The sequence below is a fragment of the Sceloporus undulatus genome, chromosome 2, assembly GCF_019175285.1.
Source record: "Sceloporus undulatus isolate JIND9_A2432 ecotype Alabama chromosome 2, SceUnd_v1.1, whole genome shotgun sequence".
Classification (NCBI taxonomy): domain Eukaryota; kingdom Metazoa; phylum Chordata; class Lepidosauria; order Squamata; family Phrynosomatidae; genus Sceloporus; species Sceloporus undulatus.
In genome coordinates, this window is record NC_056523.1 from 49631940 (window position 1) to 49654697 (window position 22758).

Consider the following 22758-nt stretch of genomic DNA (forward strand, 5'->3'; position numbering starts at 1 on the left):
AGGAGGATGAGGATGAGGAGGATGAACCACTGCTTGTTCTGCCATGGCTGCTGCAAGAATCTCCTTTAGTGTTATCCTCCAAACAGATGGGACTTGATGTACAAAAGTCCCAAATACAGGTACCTGGAGGCCTCTAGTCACACCAAGAGGCCCCAATGTATATTTTTGCACATATAACGCATATTTAGGGACTCCTAATAATCTGAGGCCTTAGTATTTATTTAGCTTGTGCATAACTGCATCACCATTTTCTGTATGGGGGTCCACGTGTGGTGTCCTCATCAACACTCAGTTCCTTCTGAAAGTAATGGTAGCACATAACTAGTTGTGAACCAGCTGCATTTTTTTTCCTTAGCTGTCAAAGGTGAATTGGATAGAAAAGTGTCTGCAGTGAAACGCAGGCAATCTACAGAGTGCTCTTTACTGTCATGAAAGTGAGAGATTGGTTCATAACTCAACAAAGGTTATCTACCACTACATACAATGTAATCATTACTACAATGGACACACAGCCATATTGATACAGCCAGGACTAAGAGACTTTGCCCCCAGGAAATGAAAAACGTGAATATTGTAGCATGCACAATAATAATCTTTGTTATCCCTGTGTTAAGACTCTGGCAAAATACTTAATTTTCATTGCCAGAGGCACATTTTATTAACTCTTTGTGGACATCCATCAAAAGTAAAAACTGTAAATCTATGACACATTTCTGCAGTCTTGCTCGTGTGTGTGTGTGTTATGTGTGTTCAGATAAGACGCTGTGACAAAATTGTGGTCTTCACTGCAAGTTGTATGCCCACGTCCAGTTCTGTGCCTACTTATCTGGGAGTTAGCTTCACTGAAATCAATGGGACTTACTTTTGAGTGGGTACATATACACTTGCACTGTTCATTTGCTTCTGTATGCTGTAAAGCAAACCCATTTTCCAGTACTTTCAGTGAAGGAATCTTTTATGATCTTTTATCCTTCTCACAACAGTATCTGTTTCTTTCTTCAGTCTGGACCATGAAAATCAATGATGCATGCCTCACTTCTGTCTATAGACAGTTTTACTTCAGGCTCCCAGTTATGGCTGAAAAATGCTTATTTGTTTAAAACCAAATCAACCGTTTTAACTGGATTTTTTTCCTTCACCTTGTAAAGCAATCAAGTGATGGAAGCTTTCTTTAGGTTCTAGGTCATCCAATTAATTTAATCTGTAAATATATAAACATTGACTGACATTCAAAGAACCACCGCCATATTTACCATTCATTTTTCATCATGTTATCGCTGGTTTCAAAGAATAAGAGGCAAAGTAAAAATAAATATGACATCTTTTGGTGTTTTTGGACACATAGTTTGCATGGGTTCCCAGCTCACTTGAAGAGCATATGATTTCAACCCTCAGCCTCTGCAGTTAAATGGTTGTGGAGGAAGCAATAGAAAATACTTTTAAAGGCCATAGAGCACTGTTACCAGTCAATCTAGGTGGACTGATGGTCTGGCATTGTATGAAGATGCTTCAGTGTCTACATGTTCTTTTGCTAGCTAGGGATAGTGGGAGTTATTAATCAAGAATCGTTAGAGTTGGAAGAGACCGCAAGGGCCATCCAGTCCAGCCCCCTGCCATGCAGAACCCTCATCAAAGCATCCCCGACAGATGCCATCCAGCCTCTGTTTAAAGACCTCTAAGGAAGGAGACTCCACTACACTCCAAGGGAGTTTGTTCCACTGTCGAACAGCCTTTACTGTCAGGAAGTTCCTCCTAAGTTGAGGTGGAATCTCTTTTCCTGTAGCTTGCATCCATTGTTCCGGGTCCTAGTCTCTGGAGACAGCAGAAAAGAAGCTGTTCCCATCCTCAATATGACACCCTTCAAGTATTTTAAACAGGGCTACATATCAACCTTATCAGCTTCTCCAGGCTAACATCCCAGCCCTAAGTCGTTCCTCATAGGGCATGGTTTCCAGACCCTTCACCATTTTAGTTGCTCGTCTTTGGACATGCGCCAGTTTCAAACATCCTTTTAAATTGTGGTGCCCAGAACTGGACACAATATGTCAGGTGGGGCCTGACCAGAGCAAATACAGTGGCACGATTAGTCCCAAAACAAACAAACAAAACAAACAAACAAACAAACAACAAAACTCTCCTCCAAGCTCTGATTCTTCTTCAACCTGCCATATACTGTAAAAAGTTTTTCTGGAAGTACTTTTTTTAATTAGCAAAATGGAAATGAAAAGTGTTCTAAAGTGGTAGATTTAAAACAAAGGGGGAAAACATCTAGTGATTTTAGCAATTGGGAATGTTTTTCTTAATCAAAATATTTCCAGACATTCTTCAAAACAACACTAAACATTTATTTCTTGAGATGCATGACAGTAATGAACAGCCACATGCTAATCTTCATACAATGCCCAGACCATCAGACCATGCTAACAAATAAGTACTTAGTGTCTAAATAACTGGATTGAAATTTTTTTATAAATTGTGTGTATGTTATATTTCAAGTGGCAGGCTCACATGATTTTGACATCTTTTTTTCTTGTGCATTGAAAGTTGTTACAATCAACTGGTACTAAGGGAATAAACATAATATACACATAGAAAATGTGCCCTTCCCACCAAGACTAAGGAAAGTCGGGTGGAATTCTATTTGCCATGTGCGCTGAAGAAATTTATGTGCTATGAGGTACCACCAATCTGGAATCAGCCTTAGTCACAAAAACTCTGTTAGCTTCAGCATATGAATTTAAAGGCGTGGGCAAATAAAAAAGTCTTTTCAGCTATTTTAGATATGATACTAACAACAAGGATGACTTGGTTAATGAGGTGCAAGTGGTGGGATCATTAGTGAAGTGACAATTATCCTGGAGTTTGTAATACAGTGGAAAGGAGAAGCCAGGCTAGTCCAGACAGCATCTAGACTTTAGGTAGAAGCGGTATTTCAGTAAACTTAGAGAAGTATTGAGGGCATTCCATGGTCAGAAATACTAAATAAATAAAGGAGTTCAGGACGGATGGGATTTCTCTAAAGGAGATACTGAAGGCAAAATTCAAAAGTTACCATTGAGAAAGAAAAGCGGGATTGTGTTATAAGAAACAAGGATGGATGACTAAGGAACTTTCAACAAAACTAATGTTTGAAATGGAACATGTATAAGAAATGGAAAAGGTGGGAAAATACAAAAAAGGGAATTCAAAGAATAGCATGCATGTGTAGGGGTAAAGCAGAAAAGCTAAAGCGAGAATGAACTCAAGCGTTGCTAGAGAGGGTAAGAACAATAAAGGGCTTTTTTGATAGTCCGCAGCAAAGGAAGAAGAAGGAACGTAGGAAGGGCACCGCGTGGAGAGATGGCAAATGCAACAAAAACAGAGAAAAGGCAGAAATTTACTCAACACCTGCGTTGCCTCAGGTCTTTCGCAGAAGGCAAAGGGTGCTCAACCTGAGGATAGGGAGCAGAGTAACAGAAGGAGGAATGTCAGCTCAGAATAAGTAAAGAGATGGAGAGGAAGACCTTATAATCTAAAATGAATTTAAGTCTCCCGGACAGATGAACTTCATCGAAGGGGATTAAAATAAACCTTGGCAAATGTAATATCGGAGCCATTTGGCAATAATCGTTTGAAAACTCCTGGAAAACAGGAGAGATCCCACAGACGGGCTGAGGGCAAAACGTTGTCACCATCGTCCAAAAGGGGGAAAAGAAGGATCCCAAAAATTATCGTCCAGTTTAGTCTGACTCAGTACTAGAAAGATTCGGAGCAGATCAATAACAGAGATCTCTGAACATCTAGAAGGCAATAGCAGAACCAAAAAGTCAACATGGGTTTCAGAAAACGTCATACCATACCAAACCGAATCTCTTTCATTGATAAAATTACCAGCTGGTAGAAAATGAAGGAATGCTGATGATATAGGTATATCTCCCTTGATTTTCAGTAAGGGCCTTTGACAAAGTTCCCCCCCCATCACTCTGCAAACAAGCTTGTAAAATGTGGGCTAACAAAGGAACTGGTAAATGGATTAGTAATTGGTTGACCGCCGAACCCAAGGGTGCTCACAATGGCTCCTTTTGTCATCCTGGAAAAAAGTGAACATTGTGGTCCCCAACGGCCTCTGGTCCTGGCCCAGTCTATTCAACATCTTTATCATGCCTGGATGAAAGAATGGGAGCATACTTTACAATTTGTAGATAGATACCAAAGTAGGGGAATAGGAGCTAATACCACAAGAGGGGGGACGGATCAAGATTCAAAATGACCGAATAGACTAGAAAGCCTGGCCAAGCTCAAAAATGAAATTCAACACAGAGACTGTAGGTATTGCACTTAGGCTGAAAAATAAAAGGCATCAGATATAGGGATGGGTGACCCCTGGCTGAATGAAACAGTAAGTGTGAAGGTATCTATGAGTCCAGTAGACCACAAGTTTGAACGAGTGAACAGTGTGATACGGCAGCTAAAAAGGCCAAGCCTTTATTTTCGGCTGCATCAATAGAAGTAAGTGTCCTAGATCAAGAGAAGTAAAGAGGGCCACCTGTATTCTGCTCTGGTCAGAGGCCCCACTGAATATTTAGTGTCGCAGTTCTGGGGCAGCCAACAATTTCAGAAAGGATATTGAGAAATGGAGGATGTCAAAAAGAGAGGCGAATAAAATGGTGGAAAGGTCTGGAAAACCATGCCCTATTGAAAGAACGACTGTAGGGAGAGCTGGGATGTATAAATAGGGCTGGAGGAAAAAGAAGGTTAAGAGGTGATAATGTTAGCGCACTGTTATAATATTTGAAGGGATGTCATATTGAAAGGGAAGCAAGCGTGTTTTCTGCTCTCCAGAGAACTAGTGACGACGAACAATTGGAATGCAAATCTAGCAGGAAAATAGATTCCACTAACATTAGGAGGAACTTACTGAAGTAAAGGGCTGTTCGAGCAAGGTGAAAAGGACTCCCTATGGAGTGTAGTGATAGGTCTCCTTCCTTAGGAGGTGCTTTAAACAGAGGCTGATGGCCATCTGTATGGTAATTCTTTGATTGGAGATTTTCCTGACATAGCAGGGGGTTGGATGGATGTGCCTATGGTACTCTTTCCAAACTCTAATGATTCTATGATTCTATATGACATTAGCTGTCTCATACAAAGACTGACACCAGCAACTTTCAGGTATGGCAATGGCTGACTGAGATCCCTCCCATGGGATCTATTAGAGACAGACTAATAACAGCACTGTCACTGGTTTGGAGGGAGTCTGAATAAAGGGATAAAGGGGGCCAAGGAGATCACCCACAGAGTCTGAAAACCTTACTGAAGTTGTGGGACTGTCGCAGTCCCCATGACTGAAGTATGTGTCTGGGGGACCAAGGGACTAATTTCTCAGCCATCACCTCTGCTGTTCCACAACCTACTAAGTCGGCACTTTCTTTAATAATCATGGGTTGGGTGAGTGTTCTGCTTTCATATTATTGGATGGTTATGGAGAATTAATTTTAAATTTAAGGCTGTAGACTCGAGAGTCCGAAAAATGAATGAATATGTGAGTAAAAAGGAAAGATAAGATTATTTGTGGGAAAGGACAAAGCAAAGTGGAAGTAAAATTCCAAAGGTTGAATACCAATGGTTTGTAGTAAGATCCTGGGGGGAATGCAGGTGAATAAGAATGGCATGGAGCTTGGAGAAAATGGGAGACCTTTGCTGGGGAAGGGGAGGGAGGGAGGGGGGAGGGATAAAGAAATGGAACCAATCAATATACATTCCAATCCACACAAAAAACAGGAGACACAAAAGGCTGCACAATTAGAAACTATAAGAAAAACATTATATCAAATACATACAAAATTTATGCTCAAATTCTACAGTACAGACTCCAGTCATATATGGAGAGAGAAATCCCAGAGGTTCAAGTAGGGTCAGGAAAGGAAGAGACACTAGGGACCACACTGCAAACATGATGGCTACTGGAGCACACCAATGAATTCCAAAAGAAGACCAGCATGTGCTTTAACGACTATAGCAAAACCATTAATTGCATAGACCATGAAAAAAACTATGGAGTGCTCTTAAAGGCAGGGGGTGTCACTACATTTGATAGTCCTGATGAGAAAATCCAGGAGGTCTATAGGGGGTCAGACAAGTATGCATCCTTTCACTCTTCCTGTTCAACTTGTACACAAAAAATATCATACACAGAGCAGGGTTAGAAGAAGCCCACAGTCGGGGGGATGGGCTGTATAAAGCTATACAGCAGCGCACTAAAATCAGAATCATTCATAGCCATTATCTGTCCCATTACTATGTACAGTAGGCATGAAGAAAGCTGACAGAAAGAATAATAAACTCATCTGTGGATCTAATGCTGGAGAAAAGTGCTGAGGATACTTTGGACAGCAGAAAGACAACAAATGGGTCCTGACAAGACCAGCCTGAAGTCTCCATGGAAACAAAGGGGTCAAGCAGACGGATGGTGCTGCTGGTCCCAAACGGGTTGCCAGGAAAGAGTGGCTTTTTGCCACACTTTGCAACTGGTTTTGGCGTGCCTCTGGGTGGTTGGGGGTGTTTCTATGACATGCCACTAATGCGCCTGGAGGTACTTTATTGGCCTGTCTGTTTCAGGCAAAGATGAATAACTCAGGTGTTGTACTTTGGCCACATCATCAGAAGTCATGACTCATAGAAAATATGAATAATGCTGAGGGAAGGTAAAAGCAACAAAAGAGAGGAAGACCACACATCAGATGGATAGACTCAATTAGGGAGGTCATGGACCTGAATTTGCAGGATCGAGCAGAGCCATGGAGGACAGAAGTCTTGGATATGTCTCATCCACAGGGTACATTATCAGTAGGGTCGACTCAAGGCCAGTTGACAACAAATAAAAACAAGAGAGGGATGACAGATTAAAACATTTTCGTGGAAGAAAGGGTTTTTTCACAGGTACTGTGTAAAGGAATGAAAAATGCCCACATTATTCAATTGAAGAGATTTGATAACATGCCTAGGGTGAAAATTAAGAGGATGGAGAGAAATGAAGGCTGGTGTTCTGGATTTATTTCTTATATGGGTTTTTCATATGGACATGGATTAAAATTTCACTAAGGATTTTTTATTTGTGGCTGATAGGTAAAGGATCGGGTTAAAAAGCAAAGATCTGTTGATTTAGGAAATAATTTACAAAGCTCATTAAGATAGTTTTTATTGGTTTGGGTTCTAGATGCCTAGAAGGGATATGAACAGACTGTGGCTGTATAAAGAGATATTAAGCTAAGTTAGGCGCAGTAACACAGACCGCCCAAAATGGCAGTCTGCAAGCACACATTTCAACTCCAGATGGATGCCCAGCTGCTAGACTGCGTGTGACATCCCTCCGGAGTTAAAAAAACCCATTTTTGTGTTCTTTTCCCATTGTCCTGGTTAGTCGGAGTGAAACCAATGGCCATTGTTATGTAATGGACACGCCACGATGGTGCAGATGAGATGCATCCATTAGTAAAGTGGGTCCCGTGTGGAGGGATGCTCAGCCCATGCAGTTGTGCGCATTCCCAAGCCTAATATCGCTGTGTGTACCGGGCCGCATAGAACCTTTTTTCCCTTTTCTTGTTTTTGTAACACAGTCAATGTTAGGCTAGAGAGTGGCAAAGGAAATTGAGAGAGGGTTAGTTGGTGAGTTGAGAGTATTTGATCAGTAAGTGAAACAAGGTAGTGGATTAGTTGAAGTTGAAGAAAGACTAATAATAAAAGATGATAAATATTACTAATATTTAGTAATAAACATATAACATGGAACTGAAGTTTGGATAGGGACTATATCTTGACTGTTAAAGAGTTAATTTGGAAAAGTATATGTCATAACAACAGAGGGTGATATTTTTTCTTGCATGAGAGAGGTATTGACAAATCTTAAAGTTTATATAGTTTATAAACGCGAGAGAAGGAAAATTATTTTATCTTTCTTACTTTTTTCTTTTTCTTCTCTATATTTATACTGTCTGTCCCCTTCTTTTATCTCTTTATTGCTTTTTTAGTTGTATATCTGTTTTATATACAATATCTGAAAATTCACACCTAACATAAGAATATGGAGAAGGACAGAACCTGAATCCAGTTGGTGTTATGTGACTAGCTGAAGTTTTTCAGAGTTGAGCACACCCGCAACGAAGGAAGATAAAGTTGCTGTTGTTGGGGGGAAGACTGCAACTGCTGAACAGCCTATTTCTCTAGTGTTCCTTGGAGCCAGGTCCTCTGGAAGGCTGGCTTGGACAATTGCCTGTACCCACGAGCTTAGGCAGCTGTCCCCTGCCAATTTCTCAGATATCCTGGCTCTGAGGAGGGACTTCGGGAAGAAACTAGTTTGCTTGCAGTTTGCACTTATCCTTTCCCAATTAGGATGGTCCTTTCTCTTCCTTCCTCGCACTGCGGTGCCTATGAGCAGCCTCCTGCCTCCTGCTGCCATTCCAAAGCAGTACATGGGTAGTTATGCTGTTAGTTACCCAATGGATCACAGCTTTATGGCACATTCAGCAATTTGACATGTTTATGTTTGTATATGTGAGAGCTGGTAGCATTTTACTTACTGAAGAGTTATTTTTAACTTAGGTACTGAAGAAAAATTATGTTTGAAAGCTTACGAAGTAAAAATAAGTTTATGCTCACATACATTTTGATAAGGGATGATCATAATAAACATATATCAAATGGAAAGCTTCCATGAGTGGAAAGAAGGTTTCTTGGTGGCTGCTCTCAGGCTACTGAACTCCCTTCAAAGGAGGTGGGTTTGTAGTTCATCTGGTCCTGGAGACATGATTTCCCTACTGCATCCTCTGCTCCATTTCCTCAGGTTGAGCAACCTTTTCCTTTTCTAAGAGCGTTATAGACCAGGCGGTCTGGCACCGCCACCGTTTGCTCCGTAAGGGAGCCATCGCAGCCCACGCCGCCGCTCCCTTGCGAAGCAAAAAGAAGCTCCAAATGGAGCTTCTTTCTGTGGCGCCTAATGACGTCGCAAGGCGCTGCTGGCGCACTCGTGACATCATTAGCGCCCCGACACGTCTGGAGGCTATGCGGTCCGATACGTAAACATGGGCGGGCCCCCTGTGGAAGGGGCGCCGCCATGTTGTATGATGGAATGCGTACTAACCCAACGTATTCCATACATATTTTGGCGGTTTGTAACCCGCCTAAGAAGACAAAAAAGGTCTTGAGTAGTCTGCCTTTTCTCTGTCCCTGCTAGCATTTCTTCTCCATCTTCTCCACACAGTGCCCTACATTCCTTCTCCTTTTGCTACAGAACATACCCCCACAAACCCTTTCTATTGTAGCTTCTCTAGCCAGCTGAGCGCATTCCTGCGCTTTAGCTTTTCTGACTTTACTTCTGTACATGCTCATGATGAATTTCTCTTGGTGATTTCTCCCCTTTTCCATTCTTATACATCTCCCATTTAAAACTTAGCTCACTGAAAGTCTTTAGTTATCCATCCTGGTTTCTTGAGACACCTCTCATTTTTCCCTCCTTGTTGGTACATGTTGAAATTGTACCTTTAGTACCCCTTTTTCAGAATTCCCATCCATCCTGAACTCCCTTCTCTTTTGTATTGCGACCAAGGGATCACCCCAGACTTTCTAATGTACTGAATCAGCTCTCCAAAAGTATAGATGTACGTCTGACTATGCTGGCCTCTGTTTCCACTGCATAACAAACTCCAGAGAACATGATCCACCAAGCATCCCACACTGCCACCCCATTACCAGGTCTTCCTGTTGGTTAAGATCCCCCGTTGCCTTTTCCACCTTTTGGACAATGAAACTGTTTTGAGGCAAGTGAGGAATTTGCTGCACCTTAAAATTCTTGGCTGAAATTGACTTCCATCATCCAATTGAATGTTGTTTTTATAATCCTGTATTTTGATTACATGTATTGGTTAGTTTGTTTTACATTGTATTGTAGTTTTTTAATGTTCTACCAAAACTTGATAATTTGTTTTAATAACTGTATTGTATACTTTTATCATGTCCTGTTCCTTCCCACTGTGTGTGGTGTAATGTTCTATTCATTTAGAGTTGTACATGGTCAAATTAAAGGAACAGAGACCATGCTATGAATTTGGTTACGAATATCCATTGATTTCTAGCCTGGTTTAGAAAGCTGTTACAGTAACTTGCTGGGCGCTAATATTAATAATAAATGTTTATATTAAAAATTAAAGTTTATGAACAAGTTGTGTCAGAAGAGGGAATTTTCAGCAGGTGTGTTGTTCTGGTATAGGTTTCCTGCAAGCCACATTTGGTAAAATTACCTTGTTCAACACCAACCATTAAAAGTAGGGGGACTATATCCAATTTTAATCTGCATTCACAGAAAATTTAAGTGCTTGTGTGCCTACAAATCATTTTTGACTTATGGTAATGATAAGGTGGATTTTGGCATCTGAGGAAGTAGACTTAAGTCTAGGAAAGCTCATGCTGCAAACTTCTTTCTTTAGTTAGTGTTTTAAAGGTGTTACAAGATCTCTCTACATAATGATTCTACTAAATTAACATGAGTATATCTTTGATTTTCTTCAGAGGGGGTTTGGCATTGCTCTCTCTCTGAATCTGGAGGTTGATTTGCTACAAGGTCACCCAGTTCATGTTCGACTGGAGAATTGAATCCTGATCTTGAGTTGCAGTCCAACATTCAAACCACTAGGCGACACTGCTCTTTAATATTTACACACACACACAAGTGTAAGCTAATTGCCCACAACAAACTGGGGGTACTTATTTTACCAAACCTGTAGAAGGATGCCCATTGAGTCAACCTGGTGTCACTTATGGCTGGTATTGAACTCACAACTTGTGGTTGTGAATGAGTGGCTGCAGTGCAGGCATTTAACCACTGCACCACCAGGGCTGCTTTGTGACAAGGGAGACAAGACACCTGTGGATGCTTTGAGCGTTCCTCCTTCCAACCTGGAGATAAGAAAAGTGCCTTGGGGAAGTTTCCCTACTGTGTGACTGATTTGCACACTGGAAACCCTACATACATAGTAACAACACTTTCTACGCCCAGCTCTGAATTCTACTAAAACCAATCCAAGGAGGTTTATCACACGGGGGAAATCCCACACAGAAAACGGGGGTTTTAAATAAAATAAACAGAAAAACAACCCCACAAAAAGCGAGTTGATTTTCACAGCAAACATCATGTAAAGTGGTATTAAACCTGAACGAGGAGTAGACAAAAGCTGCTCCTTTTGGAAAATCCTTAAAGTAAAAAGGAGCAGCTTTGTATACTTTTTCCATTCACGTTAACACCATTTAACAACGTCATGTGTGAAAACCAACCCGTTTTGCAGGTTCTCTCCACCCCCAGCTTTTTAATCCTGTTTTTTTTTTGCACAGGATCCCTCCCCCCCACAGTGTGACAAACTCCCAAGTTTATTACTTCTTTCTGGGTAGCTGGCCATCTGTCAGAGATGCGTTGATTATGAGTTCCTGCATGGCAGGGGGCATTGGGACTGTGGCCCTTGTGGTCTCTTCCAACTCTGTGATTCTAGGCTCCATCATGTGGTGGAGTCGTGACCACGACTGCTGGAGACCAGGGTTCCATTCCCAGCTCAGCCATGAGACCACTGGGTGCCTTTGGTCAAGTCACACTCTCTCAGCCTCAGCGGATGGCAATGGCAGGCAACTCCACCCCTCTGAAGGAACTTGGCCAAGAAAACCCCAGGTAGGTTTCACATTAGGGTCGCTGTAAGTCGGAAAACGACTGTGAAAAGAGCAACACAACAACACAACACAACAAAACCCATCCCCTTCCCCTCTTCTCTTCCGGCTGAAGGAAGCGCAGGAAAGAGAAGCCAGGATCAAGTGGCAAAAAGCCCACATCCAGCCATCCGCCCTCAGAGCACCTCTCCGCCAAAAAGACCCAGCCAAAGGCGCAGACCCTTCCTCAGGTGCTGAGGATTGGAAACACAAGGCAGGCAGCTTTGCTCGGCCAGTCCTTGGAAAGGCCCCTCCATCCCCCTCAGAACCGGGCCCAGCAGCCATACCCCCCTCCAATGTGTTTAGACTGGAAGCGCTTTGGGTCCCAATTCTGGGAGAAAGGTGGGATCCAAATGCACTTTCACACACCACAAGACTTCATGCCAGAGGGAGGGACACACACACAACACACACAGAGGGCTGAAGTAGGGAGGGGCCTCTTCTTTCAGGTTACCCAGACTTGGCTCCTCCAGGTGTTTTGGACTCCAATTCGCAGACGCCCCAGTCAGCTGGTCAACAGTCAGGAATTCTGGGAGCTGGAGTTCAAACATCTGAGGACCAAAGCCTGGGAACCGTCCAGTTGTTTAATGAACTCATGCTGCCCATTTCCTCCTTTCAGTTTAGTCTCCAGGTGCTACAAGCTCTCTCCCATGGAAGAAATGCAAAGACCTAGCCTTCTGAATGTTGACAATCAGCCTGCTTCTTGTCGCACCTGAAGACTCCCTGAAGAAAGACGTGGGGAGCGTGAGCTTTCTCAAAGGCTACTTGAACCTCTTTTTCAGAGGCATCCAGGCTTTCAGTGTTCAGATGCCACCTAGGAAGCAGGCTCAGCCTATGGGAAGCTCAACTGCTCTGCTTTCAGTCCGTCTCAAAGGTGGCCTTGAGCCACGCAAGTTAAAGCGGTTGCCAAACCGGGTTATTTCTCCAGTGTTGACGTAGCCTTGGTCTTCCAGGTGTTTTGGACTTCAGCTCCCAGAATGCCTCACTGTGGGCTAAAGTAGCCGGGGCTTCTGGGGTTGGAGTCCCAAACACACTGAGGAGCAAAGTTGGGGGAAAGAGGGACTCGTCTCTGGTGGCAGTGTGCTGCTCCTTCGTATCCTAAAGCCGGGTGGGCAGTGAGGGAGGCGGGGAGGTCTTCCTCCCCCCTCCCTCCTTCCTCACCCAGGAGAGGCCTGGCCCCCTGCCCTCCTCTCCTTGGCCGGGGTCGGGAAGGGATGCTCCCCAAACCCGTGGGAAGCCTGCAAGAAAAGGAGGGAGGCCTGTGCTTTTCCCTGGCCCCCGCAGGCGTCCAGGGCGCCTTCTGGAGGAGGGAGGCAGGTAGAGAGGCCGCAGGAAAGGGGGGCTACTGGAAGCTAGGGAAGCCCCTGGGGGAGCGGAGAGGCAGAGCCTGGTTGGGCGCTCCCCCTGGCTCCTCCTCGGCGGATTTAGTACGGTCCCCGACACCGACAGGAGAGGGCAGGCAGGCTGGGAAGCGCAGAAGGGAGGGAGGAAATAAAGACATCTCTTCAGGGAAAGAGAGCACTAGAGAAGGAGAAGGGAAGAGAAGCAACATCCCCCGGAGCCCCCTCCTCTCCCTCCTTGCCCTTTCCCGTGGCTCTTCCTCCTCCCAAGCCCCGAGGTTTCTCCAGCCCCCACTTCCCCTCCTCCTCCTCCTCCGCCGCTGTCCCCTCCTGCTCGCTAGTAGCCTTGCCCAGCCAGTCAGCCTCCCCCCCGGCCCCCTTTCTTTGGCCTGGAGGCGCCGGGTCGGAGCCAGCCGGGATGCCGGGATGGAGGAAGAACTGGAGCCTCGCCTCCAGAGGATGCAGGACGACGACGGTAAGGACGGAGCAGAGCCAGGAGCAGGCAGGCATCCAGAGGCAAGGATGCAGAGGGAGAGAGGGGAGGACATTGGACTCGCTCTTGGGCCCTTGCTGCTCCCTGCATCCACACTTGGGATGATGCTCTAACTGCCCCGGCCCCATGCTGTGGCATCTGGGAGATGGTACTTGTTTAGGTGCCAAGCTGGCATTGCTCCCCCCCTTCTCCTGCAGGGCTGGTTGCTGGCAGCTGTGCTTCTGGTGCCACTGATGCTTATGATGCCTTGGGACGGTTTCGTGTGTCGCGGGGGGGGGGGGGGCAAGGAGAGAAGTCGCCTCCTTTGCAAACGGGATAAAAAAATCCCCCCCCCAACAGCTTTATAAGCCTATAAGAGGTGCTTTCCCAGATGTGGGACGGATAGGGCGCGTGTGTGTGTGTGTCCTCTTCTGCAACAAAATGTGGAAGACAGGATGAGTAAATTTACACACACACACACACACCACACACACACACACACACCCTATGTATTGAGTGTGTGTCATCTATTGGTATGCAGTGTTTCGCTTGGAGGGATCAGGCACTGGAGAAAGGCTGCTTCTATTGTGCTCTATGGGCTGGCGATTAGGGTTGTTGTTGCTCCTGTTGATTAGATTTAAGGGGAGGAAGGTTTCTTGTGAGATTTCATGGTGGTCCTGCAATAAGCTGCCCTGCCTGCCTGTTCGCTTTCCTTTGGATGCTGGCCTGGCTCTGCCAAGAGAGGAGCTGTTCAGTTACACCAGACCCGCAGCTCCAAAAAGTTTGAAGCAATGTCCCACCAGTGGGGCAAAGCCTTGCTTGCTTGCTTGGAGGATAACTTGGTTTGGCACCGCTTTAACTGCCCTGGCTGAAGCCTATGGAATTCTGGGAGTTGGAGTTTGTTGTGGGGCCCCCACAACAAACTCCAACTCCCAGAATTCCATAGCCTTCAGCCAGGGCAGTTAAAGCCGTGCCAAACCAAATTATCCCTCCAGTGTGGATGCAGCCTAAGAGGGGCCCAGCAAGTCCTCTGTCCCGCCCTTGATGCCACAATAAGTCCTTTTAAGTCCTGCTTTTGCCCCAAGAATGTTGTCATGCCAAGTGAAGGTCTGCAATGGTGGCAAGAGAACCACTGGTGCAATGTTTAGGAGTTTCTCACACTGTGGGCTGATTTTGGCATTAAGGAGAGATTAAAGCGCCTTCAAAGCATCCCACAAATAAAGCGAAAATGGTGAGGAATTGCACACGTGATTACCACCCACAATCGCACAAATAATAAAGTGATATCAGAAACGTGCTGCCGCTGAAATCTTGAAAGTAAAAAGATGGTCATTAATGCTTCTTTGTGAGCACTTTACTGGCAGGTTTTGCACAATGTTGTGTGAAATCGTTTCATGTAATTAGGTGATTTTTCTGGGATATTCACACTCCCCATCTCCTTCGTGTGATAAACTCCTTAGGGCTAGAAATGGATGGAGACAAGGCTTTCTGCTATCCACAGTGGTTCACATTAGATACTGCGTGTGAGAAGATAAACAAATGTCTACTTGCAAGGTTTCATTCTATCCTAAAATGGCTTTCTTGTTGTATTATTTCTGAGCCACTTGGTAGCACAGCCCAAGTGCCTCCAGTGCATTTTAAACAGACAGTTTGTGTGTGTGTGTGAGTGCGTATGAATGTGTGCATGGAGAGGAGAAGGTGGAAGTGCATCTCTTTGAAGGCAGTCTCTTCAATATTTCATTTCTGCTCAGAGTTCTTCCTGGGATCTAGATGCAGCACCACAGAAGACCAGCAGTACCTACACTCCTCACTTTCTAGTTTTATGTGAACTTGGGAGGTTTTGAGATGTTTGCTGAAGCTTCCTCGGCTGCATTCACTGTTTATGTTTGCGTTTTGTCTTGCATTCCCCCCACTCCATAGTGAATTTCCTAGGAAGTAGCTTCCTTTGGGTTTTATCACATCAGGCATTGCTGAGTGATGAACATCTTGGCTATCTGTGTCATGTATATCCCATAGAACTGGATGTGTGTGTGTGTATGTGTGTTTTAAAATATAGCCAGACATTTTCACAGGCTTGAAAATGTGCAGTAGAGGTGCTCTAACCATTAGAAACATGAACTGTAGGAGATGGAGGAGGAGGTGGGGGCAATCTGGCATCTGGTAAAAGACGTGGCAGATGTTGTTTGACTTGCTCATTGATTCTGGAACTTCACAGCCTCGGAGGACATGATAGGTTTAATGGGAACATCACATTATTGTACTCTGTAGAACAAGCTCTTGCAGGGCTTTCTTTCACTGAAACTTTGATCTCGTGGTTTCGTACTGGCTGCTCTCTTTGAGACATAATGAAAGCTGGACTAATGAATTGCAGGGTTCATTGGGGGCTGCTGGGAAACAAGCTTTTTAAAAACTGTACGTTTTTACATGTCTTGGTATCATTCTTTTTAAAAAATTAATTCTCTGGAGAAATATGCCAAGCAATACTGGTTGCTTCCAATCAATGACCGGTATATCAAAAAAAGAGAGAGATTTTCCTGCGAAGTAGGTTCTTAAGTTGGAGACTCTTATGATAACCGGAAGGCAAGATGAAATTGTTTAATATTTAAATAATAAACTGGTACACTGAATAACCTGGAGATATCCTTCTTCTAAAATTTTCTCTTTTCCTTACGTGTCTTCTTTCCTCAAAGGATCACCAAACAATCATGTTTTTATATACTATTGTCTGGAATTGTGCTTTTCCACTGGGAAAACAGGAAACTGATTGTCAATATTGCAGTTCCTTATTTAGCTAGGATGCAGAAACTCTTCCTACATCATGTCTAATATGATGCCATTGTGAATTCCCAGTGTAGCTTTGTGCAGAAGTTCTTTTTTAAAAGTTCAAAGTCTTAATATTCCTTTCCAATTTCCTTTCGTTTTGAGTGTGTTATCTGCTTCTGCCTGATTCACAGTGCGACTGAGAAAATATGACATTTCAGTTCAGCTGTCCATGACTTGGATCCACAAGACTTATAAAAAACTATTGGCAAAAGAGCAACATGTAGTCAGCTGTGAGTGAGGTCTCTGTGCAGAATACATTCTACTACAAACACAGTTGGACACATGTTTAAAAGAGTTAAATGTACTTGTTTCAGTACTTAAATACATCATGCCATCTGAATATGTCCTACTACAAGCACAGCTGGGCAGATGTTTAAAGGAGTTAAATGTATTTGTTTGAATACTTAAGTACATTATGCCATCCAAAACCAGTCCATTTTGCATATGCCAACCCCTTTCTTGTCCTCTGACATTTACTTGAAAGTAAGCCACATTTCATTTGATGAGATTTCCTTCCAGATAAAATTGTTCATAGGACTGCAGCCTTGAACCCCAATCTTGATCACTTAAATAAGTCACAATGTATTTAGAGGGTTCAGACCAAGGGTCATACAAGTATATACCCCATACCCCATGCACTTCCATGCCACCACTGTCCAAAGATGCCAGTGACAGATACAGGCGAAACATCAGGAATAAAGTCTTCCAGAACACTGCCACATAGCCTGGAAAACCCACAGAAAACTATATTCAGAAGAGTTTACTCACCTAGTAGGAGTGTTTAAGATTGTAAGATCAGTGTTGTATATGAAATGTAATTCTTAGTTTTCAAAGTCCATGTTCTGGAAAACAAAACAGTCTGGTGACCAATAATAATAATAATAATAATAATAATAACAACAACTCCTGACAGACTATAGTCAATTTTTTTCATGTTGCTATATAAACTAAAAGCATGTCCAACAGAAAAAAAGTGTCCACGATTGATATTCATATGAAGCAGACTTTGTTAACTAAGATGTGGTTGTACTTGATTTTAGAAAATGTGTTCAAATTGATGCTCACCTTATTATTATTAGTTTTAATTTTTAAGACCATATTGGTGTAGTAAAATGGGGGGGGGGGTCATTTGATGGGCAGCTGGTCCATTGCAAAACAGTAATGTAATTTCTTCTCTAGCCCATCTTTATATATTCCATTCCAGCAAGTTTTTAAAGTGATAGGTTCAAACCACAATATGAGCGCATGGCAGAGGAATTCAACAATAATTTTCTCTTGAATATTAATCATTTGTTCAGTAATGTACTTCTGATCAAGCTAAAATGCTATTTGAACTAGATCTAAAGGTCCACCTTGCAAACATAGATAATATTTGATGATAGAGTAATTTAGCTTAAATGTCTGCTAACATCCTAGAATTTTACCAGGTAAGTCCATGGTAATGTGGTATCATTGGGCATCTGTGATAAAAACTTGATTGTTGTCTAACAAGACTGTCTACTAAACAAAGACAGAATAAAGCTACTGTAGTTGGATGTTTCTGACACAATATTTATGACTATCAGTTCACCAGTACCAGTTTCCCAACAAAGCTTTGTCACTTTGCTAACCAGCCTTAGTAAATACAGTATGGCTGGAACGCTGGCAGTAACAGCAAACCTACCTACTAACAAATTATTACATTTTTATTTATGTCACTTACACTCTGCACTGCTTCTGGACTCTCAGAAGTTTATGCAGCAGCAGCAACAACAGTCAAAAAGAACAGTTCCTCCCTTAAAGCTTACCATTTAAAAAGGTATGATCCTAAAGAAAAAGGAGGTAAAGAGGGAAAAAGACAACAAGAAAGTTCAAGCATAGTTTCTTAATATTCTGCCATACTTTGGACAGGTGGAATGACTGCTGGATGGCAAATGGGAAGAAGAAAGCCTTCTTAGGAGAAATGGTGCTGGCCCTGCTTGACTTCTTTCCCTTCCTACTGAGCTGTGCTTTGATGGGTTTAGACCAAGGGCTTGTCTACACAGGCCAATTATAATGGTCTCAAGACTTGGAAGATCCAGATTCAAGTCCCACTGAGCTAAGAAGTTTATCAGTTCAGGCTGGGCTCTTGTTCATCTTTATCTTCCTCACAGCATTGATGTGAGGATTATTGGGAAGATGTGGAAAGCGATGCCTGATGCCTTGAGCTCACTGGCAGATTGGTGGAGTGTAAATGTAACTATAATGAACTATTTTAATTAATTAAAAAAGTAGTTCACAGCTCAGTTTCTTGGCCGCTAAGCTATCCTAACTCTCAACGATTAGCACTTCTGCCATGATGTTTCAACACATATATTCAGTTGTCAGCCTATCATAAAGTTAGCATGTAACGTCTGACTATGCGTGGCGGCTCCTGTTTCCACTGCATACAAACCTCCAGAGAACATGATCCACCGAAGCATCCCACACTGCACCCCATTACCAGGGTCGTTCCTGTTGGTTAAGACCCCGCGTTGCCTTTGTCCCCTTTTGGACAATGAACTGTTCTTGAGGCAAGTGATGGAATTTGCTGCACCTTAAAATTCTTGGCTGAAATTGACTTCCATCAATTCCAATTGTAATGTTGTTTTTATAATACCTGTTATATTTGATTACATGTATTGGTTAGTTTGTTTTACCATTGTATTGTAATTTTTTCTATAAAAAAATGTTCTACCAAAACTTGATAATTTGTTTTATTATAACTGTATTGTATACTTTTATCATGTCCTATTCCTTCTTCCACTGTGTGTATCGTATGCATCACTTTAGATTTACATGTACCTCATACTAAATACCCATACAATTTTTCATACGAATAAATCCATAGTTTATTGCTTCTACAATTTTTTCTCGTTACAAAAAACTTCCCTTTTTAAATGGACCCCAGAGACCCCTTTTTTCCCCATTCCGCCCTATGCCAATTCGCTTACAATTTTTTCTTACAAATTAGCCCAACAATAATTTTCTAACCGACCACCACTGTTTCTGTCTTACAACCTGCTTTTTCACCTTCTCCTTAAAGCACCATTAACTTGCTGGAGCTATACTAAATAAATTAATAATAAATAAAACAAGTTTATATTAAAAACTAAATCCATTCTTTAACAAGTTGTGTCAGAAGAGGGAATTTTCAGCAGGTGTTTGTTCTTATAGTTTCCTGACACAGCCACATTTGGTAAAATTACCTTGTTCAACACCAACCATTAAAAGTAGGGGGACTATATCCAATTTTCAATCTGGCATTCACAGAAAATTTAAGTCTTGTGTGCCTACAAATCATTTTTGACTTATGGTAATGATAAGGTGATTTTGTCATCTGAGGAAGTAGACTTAAGTCTAGGAAAGCTCATGCTTGCAAACTTCTTTCTTTAGTTACGTTTTTAAAGGTGTTACAAGATCTCTCTACATAATGATTCTACTACAGATTATACCATAGTATATCTTTGATTTTCTTCAGAGGGGGTTTGGCATTGCTCTCTCCTGAATCTGCGAGAGTGTGATTTGCTCAAGGTCACCCAGTTCATGTTCGACTGGAGAATTGAATCCTGATCTTGAGTTGCAGTCCAACATTCAAACCACTAGGCGACACTGGCTCTTTAATATTTACACACACACACAAGTGTAAGCTAAATTGCCCACAACAAAACGGGTACTTATTTTAACCAACCTGTAGAAGGATGCCCATTGAGTCAACCTGGTGTCACTACTGGCTGGTATTGAACTCACAACCTTGTGGTTGTGAATGAGTGGCTGCAGTGCAGGCATTTAACCACTGCACCACCAGGGCTGCCTTTTTGTGACAAGGAGACCAAGACACCTGTGGATGCTTTGGCTTCCTCCTTCCAACCTGGAGATAAACAAGATGCCTTGGGGAAGTTTCCCTACTGTGTGACTGATTTGCCACACTGGAAACCCTCATACATAGTAACACAACACTTTCTACGCCCCAGCTCTGAATTCTACACCAATCCAAGGAGGTTTAATCACACGGGGAAATCCCACACAGAAAACGGGGGTTTTAATAAAATCAGAAAAACAACCCCACAAAGCGAGTTGATTTTCACACAAACATCATCGTAAAGTGGTATTAACCTGAACGAGGGAGTAGACAAAAGCTGCTCCTTTTGGAAAATCCTAAAGTAAAAAGGAGCAGCTTTGTATACTTTCCATTCACGTTAACACCATTTAACAACGTCATGTGTGAAAACCAACCCGCCTTTTGCAGGTTCTCTCCACCCCCAGCTTTTTAATCCTGTTTTTTTTTGCAACAGGATCCCTCCCCCCCCACAGTGTGACAAACTCCCAAGTTTACTTCTTCTCTCTGGGTAGCTGGCCATCTGTCAGAGATGCTTGATTATGAGTTCCTGCATGGCAGGGGCATTGGACCTGGATGGCCCTTGTGGTCTCTTCCAACTCCTGTGATTCTAGGCTCACATCATGTGGTGGAGTCGTGACCACGACTCTGGAGACCAGGGTTCCATTCCCAGCTCAGCCATGAGACCCACTGGGTGCCTTTGGTCAAGTCACCACCTCTCTCACCTCAGCGGATGGCCAATGGCAGGCAACTCCCAACCCCTCTGAAGGAACTTGCCAAGAAAACCCCAGGGTAGGTTTCACATTAGGGTCGCTGTAAGTCGGAAAACGACTTTGAAAAGAGCAACAACAACAACAACAACACAACAAAACCTCCCCTTCCCCTCTTCTCTTCCGGCTGAAGGAAGCGCAGGAAAGAGAAGCCAGGATCAAGTGGCAAAAAGCCCACATCCATCCATCCGCCCTCAGAGCACCTCTCCGCCAAAAAGACCCAGCCAAAGGCGCAGACCCTTCCTCAGGTGCTGAGGATTGGAAACACAAGGCAGGCAGCTTTGCTCGGCCAGTCCTTGGAAAGGCGCCCTCCATCCCCCCTCAGAACCGGGCCCAGCAGCCATACCCCCCTCCAATGTTTTTAGACTGGAAGCGCTTGTGGGTCCCAATTCCGGGAGAAAGGTGGGATCCAAATGCACTTCCACACACAAGACCTTCATGCCAGAGGGAGGGCACACACACAACAAACAGAGGGCTGAAGTAGGGAGGGGCCTCTTCTTTCAGGTTACCCAGACTTGGCTCCTCCAGGTGTTTTGGACTCCAATTCCAGACGCCCCAGTCAGCTGGTCAACAGTCAGGAATTCTGGGAGCTGGAGTTCAAAACATCTGAGGACCAAAGCCTGGGAACCGTCCAGTTGTTTAATGAACTCATGCTGCCCATTTCCTCCTTTCAGTTTAGTCTCCAGGTGCTACAAGCTCTCTCCCATGGAAGAAATGCAAAGACCTAGCCTTCTGAATGCTGACAATCAGCCTGCTTCTTGTCGCACCTGAAGACTCCCTGAACGAAAGACGTGGGGAGCGTGAGCTTTCTCAAAGGCTACTTGAACCTCTTTTTCAGAGGCATCCAGGCTTTCAGTGTTCAGATGCCACCTAGGAAGCAGGCTCAGCCTATGGGAAGCTCAACTGCTCTCTTTCAGTCCGTCTCAAAGGTGGCCTTGAGCCACGCAAGAGTTAAAGCGTTGCCAAACCGGGTTATTTCTCCAGTGTGACGTAGCCTTGGTCTTCCAGGTGTTTTGGACTTCCAGCTCCCAGAATGCCTCACTGTGGGCTAAAGTAGCCGGGGCTTCTGGGGTTGGAGTTCCCAAACACACTGAGGAGCAAAGTTGGGGGAAAGAGGGACTCGTCTCTGGTGGCAGTGTGCTGCTCCTTCGTATCCTAAAGCCGGGTGGGCAGTGAGGGAGGCGGGGAGGTCTTCCCTCCCCCCTCCCTCCTTCCTCACCCAGGAGAGGCCTGGCCCCCTGCCCTCCTCTTCCTTGGCCGGGGTCGGGAAGGGATGCTCCCCAAACCGCGTGGGAAGCCTGCAAGAAAAGGAGGGAGGCCTGTGCTCTTTCCCTGGCCCCCGCAGGGCGTCCAGGGCGCCTTCTGGAGGGAGGGAGGAGGTAGAGAGGGCCGCAGGAAAGGGGGGCTACTGGAAGCTAGGGAAGCCCCTGGGGGAGCGGAGAGGCAGAGCCTGGTTGGGCGCTCCCCCTGGCTCCTCCTCGGCGGAGTTGTACGGTCCCCGACACCGACAGGAGAGGGCAGGCAGGCTGGGAAGCGCAGAAGGGAGGGAGGAAATAAAGACATCTCTTCAGGGAAAGAGAGCACTAGAGAAGGAGAAGGAGAAGAGAAGCAACATCCCCCGGAGCCCCCTCCTCTCCCTCCTTGCCCTTTCCCCGTGGCTCTTCCTCCTCCCAAGCCCCGAGGTTCTCCAGCCCCCACTTCCCCTCCTCCTCCTCCTCCGCCGCTGTCCCCTCCTCTCGCTGTAGCCTTGCCCAGCCAGTCGCCCCCCCCCGGCCCCCTTTCTTTGGCCTGGAGGCGCCG